This window comes from Bacillus rossius, chromosome 3 (genome assembly GCF_032445375.1).
Source record: "Bacillus rossius redtenbacheri isolate Brsri chromosome 3, Brsri_v3, whole genome shotgun sequence".
In the NCBI taxonomy this organism is placed as follows: domain Eukaryota; kingdom Metazoa; phylum Arthropoda; class Insecta; order Phasmatodea; family Bacillidae; genus Bacillus; species Bacillus rossius.
Genome location: NC_086332.1, coordinates 23434135 through 23439145, shown reverse-complemented (window position 1 = coordinate 23439145; position 5011 = coordinate 23434135).

Genomic DNA, 5011 nt, shown 5'->3' with positions numbered 1-5011 from the left:
GGTTTTCTATATAAAGCGTGTTTTTTAGTTTTTTAAACTATTATTTATTTTTCCCCCGGGAACCGGATAAAAAGTATCCTATGTCCGTCTCCTGGTTCTAAGCTACCTCCCTACCAATTTTCAGCCAAATTGGTTCAGTCGTTCTTGAGTTATAAATAGTGTAACTAACACGACTTTCTTATATATATATATATATATATATATATATATATATATATATATATATATATATAGTCAAAGTTAGTATACCAGTAGTATTTTTAATTAACGATTAATTTAAAGATGAACACGTCAGAAATGGTCAGTAATTTTATTATCTTTTGTTTTAAAATCAAACTAAAGAAAATCGTTTATTAGTGGCGGAAAAATATTATTTTAGAACGAATGGAGACTTGATCGAGACAGTAGCTAAAACGCAACGCATTTTTAAATTGATATATAATTTAATACATTTATTCGAAGATTGGAAAATACCGCTACTACAAATAGTAGTTGAGTTTTTAAGAGAATAACGATATTTAATCTACGGAAGATTATATTAAAATACCAAGACTTTGAATAATTATTTCTAAGAACAGAAATCGTAGGAAATCCGTCTTGAAGAGATCGCCAAATTCACTTGATATTCTATGACTACTACGAAGATTGAATACCGTTTGTAATACGAAGAAAAAAGAATCCTGTCGAAATGAGAAGTCACAGTTCGAGCCCAGGAAGGATGAACGTCGCGCAGTCCAGTCCATATCCGGAAGGACGGAGGTGTTACGGTGCGTATTCCTGCCGCACGCTAGAAGACGGAGGAGCTTCACAACTACCGCAGTCCTTGACGTGTTGAACCAAGGAGTCTCCGAGAGCCTACACGTCTCGTGGGTATCCTGCATCAAGGTTTGGTCCCTTACCCCATCAACCGAAGACTCGCCGTATAGAAGTCCCTGAACTAATTTCAGTTTAAGCGCAACGAACATTGTTTTGACCGATCTAGACTCTATATAATATTATAACGGATATCCTCTGTAAAGAAAACATTCTTAACTTGTTCATCTCTAGATTTAGAATCAAATCCCGGAATCGCGATCCCGATCATGATACTATGCTCCACGAGACGTCTATGAGTGCTCGCTCTGCCGCGGACCTTGCCTTATGAAACAAGGGAACAATATTGTTTCGGACGCAAGCTGTAGCGTAAGTGTAAAATTGTACGTCGTCCGGTTGTACGCCGTTTTTAAATATCGTGTGCTCGTACTTACATTTTCCTTGCCGCAGGTTGGGTTCGAACCGGTTCCCACTTCTCGCCGCCCGAGTGTGACGTCTTGGCGATCACGGGACTGCCAAGGACTGCCGTACATAACGAGGTCTCCGGGCCCCCACTTTAGGAGCTGTGGGAAACCTCATTTCGTTCAGATGTTGCTATGCAATTATTTCACGGCCCTGAAAATATATACTTGATATGAAATGCTGTAAGTAAATTGTTTTTTTAATTAGAACTACTTTACCCAAATTTTCCTTCTACACCACCTTAAAAGAAAATTAATTTTAGTGCTCTGTTGCTACAACCAACTTCAGACAAGTTACTTAGTGAAACATGCGACTGTAGTCAGACAAAACATTGAGGTGCCGCAAAAAATAGAAAACTTCAACAAGGACCAAATTGTATCTAAAGGGATGTCAGCCATATTCGTTGTACGAATAGCCGCAAGCCCATTCACAATCCTTCTTCGTTTCAGCCTTTCGTGTAAGGGCGAGTCACTCGTGTCCATGTGGCCTTTCGAGGACTGCAATGGCGAAGAACACTTAATCGTTTGGAAACTTCGAGAAAACAAATCGACAAACCACACTGCTTCAGCGTCAACAGCGTCGAGAGAACTACGAATTGTTTTTTTGTTTTTTTAACGACAGCATTGAATGACCGTTTGGCTAAGTACATATGTTTTGTATAAGGACGCGTAGTTACTCTTAGTATACAGTCATGCAAAGAACACGGTTTTCACTTTGAAAATTACGAAGGAAAGCGAGCAAATAAAGCGGAAAGTTGTTCGAACCGCCAACACACGCATGTTTAAAAAGTTCTTAAAGTCTCGAACTTACCTTATTGCCCCCTGCACGGTGATTGGCGGGGGAAAAAAAAAAACATAAACACTCATCTGTTTAGGATATCCCCGGCAGTGAGGGGGAAAGATAGGAGAGATATGCCCCCCCCCCCCCTTCTCACGAAGTTATGTCGAAGCTACGTCGCCCAGGGCTACTACTGTAAGCCCATATGTCAGTCTGTTAGTGTCAATAATAATTTAATTTTTTTGAATAAAAGTTTTCAAATTTTAAATATTTTTTTCTTTGTTTCAAATAATTGAAAATACTCCAATTCCGAAAAAAAAATTTCCTGTATCCGCCACTGACCCTGACGGTCGTCACATTGACGCGGGGGTCAGTGGTTCGATGGCAACCCTACCCGCGGACTTGCCACGGCTCCTGAGCGCGACCGTGTGTCGTGAGGCAACTGTGGCCTCGGCGGGGGAGCGGGCGGGCCGCGAGGCGAGCAGGGTTCGGTTCCCGGCGGGTTGGAGCGCTGCTGTGCCCCGGCGAGTTACCCCGGGGTGCTCCCGCCCCCTCACCCCACGCCGCCTCTCGTGGCCGGGTGCACGCACCGTCAGTGCTCAACACCGTGCTTCCGTTGTGTTATTCCTTCCCACAGTCTTGAAACTGAAGTGTGGTCACGATACTTCTTCAAAGGTGGATTGCATAAAATAGGTCTTTCCTGCACTAAACATATTAAACGATATGCATACAGCGCCATAATTAGAAAAAAAAACATTAAAAATACTTTCAAGTGAATATTTACTAAGTATTTAACTAGACACCCATAAACACACTTCCAGCGAATAGATAAGGGTATACACACTACGGCATGCCTTTGTTGACATATGGTTTCACGCTCGCGCATGCGCAGAACACTGCAGCCGTCAGACTGACTGCTCGCCACCGAGTTGGAGCGGCCATTCGATGTCGTCGCCTCGTGTCTGATCGCGACAGTTTTGTGGCGTGTCGTGACGCGTCTTGCTTGCACGTGAACACAGGGAAGGCAACTGCTATCAGATAAAGTGTCGCGTCTTTGCGTGCCGTGCCTCATTCTGCATGTGCCCGGCCTATTACCTCGGCGTCGACAAGACGGCAAGCCTCAATTAATCAAATCATTCATCAACCTAACTTTGCCTGAACTTTTGACGTGACAACGTCTAATAAATCGATGAACGCCGGCTGCACGCACGAAAAAGTGTCCCGTAACGCACATTGCCCCGTTATTCTGTGTCCCGTAACGCACATTGCCCCGTTATGCTGTGTCCCGTTTCGCTCATTGTTCGCTTGCGCCGCATCTATCTCTCTTCCACTCGATTGGGACAACCATCGATTTGACTTTTTCGAGGCACATTAAACTTGAAACACTCCCATTCGTTTCCTACTTTTCCTATCATCGTCCTATCCTTAACAGAATAACACAGATTGGAAAAAGTTAAATAGCAAACATGTATAAAAGTTATAGTTGAAATAATCTCTACGTTAAAGTAATAAACATATTTGAATTAATGAGTGCAAATAAAAGTAAATTTATCAATTAAATTGTAGATTTCATTTCACTCATTCTTTGTATCCATACAAAATAGAGATAATTCAATAAAAATTATTCAATTTTATTCATAAAAGTATGCAATCATTTCATCAATGTTTTGTTATGACGTTGTCACGTTGAACTATCGTCCGTAAACCGACTTTACAGACAACCAATTTTTTTTTTAATTTTTAGATTTGGTGTGTTATGCGTAAAATAAACATAACGTGTGCACCACACGAGTACACGCGATAAGTACAAGACCTGAGGAACGCAAAACTTTCAGAAACTCTCAGAGGCAAAACCAGCATACAGACTTCGACCAACACGAGAAACCATTTCCCTAAGGCAGATATAATATATCTGTTTTATGATTCCCCCGTATTTGGTTCATGATACTGTACTTATTCGCTTTTCATGTCAAGTGGAGACAGCGCAAATATATTTTATAAGTTCAAGATACATCAGCAAACACTAAATTGCCACTAAGTAAAAAAAAATAAGTAATTGCAGTTTTCGCATTGATAACCTGGCTATTTTGAGTGGGATATTATAAAAAGGCCAATAATACCGTTCTACTTATCTCATTAGGCACGAAACCATTTGTGCCAAGTCGGTGTTCATATGCAGTCGCATCATGGACGGATAGCAACCACTAGTTCGCCATCATGTGACCCTTCCAAAAACATAGACCTAAAAATAAAAGGGAATCAAATTAAATTTTAAGTCACAATAAACTTTAAAAAAATCAGAACCATCTTTCTTGTGTGCACTTTAAGTATTTATTGCTACCTATAGAAGTCAAAATTGAGTGATTGGACGAATAATTATCAAACATAATGTTGTTAGTACCAACACCACAAATTTATATCACGCGTTAAGTATTTACTCTAGATAATACTTACATAAACTTAATCAAAAGACACAAGTAACGATACGTGCAAGCAAACTGAGGGGGAAAAAATATTGTTTTGAGAGTAGTGAAAAAATACTGTTTAGGCTAAAGAAAAACTTTTAACTACAGAATGTGTTCAACAACAATACTAAAATTTGTTCCTCCAATAATATTTGAAGGTTAAATATGAATGTTCATCGGACTTGAAAATATGATACGTAGTTTCTAGGCACGTTACGTCATAGTGTCTGTTTCGTTGCGTGCGGCAATGACGTTAGTCCGTGTTGGAATGGAAGGAGCTTATACAAGCATACAAGGCCTTACCCGGAGGAGAGGAGGGGGTTGTGTGCAGGCGAGGACTACGTAACCCGGCCAGCGACTCTGGACGAGGGGACACCTCCCCCTCCCTCCCACGTCACGCGGTACCCCCCTGATCCTTGCCACGCGTGGTCCCACCAAGGACAGGCCAGGATGCGCGTATATAAGGAGGCGGGCGGCCGGCAACCCCCATCACC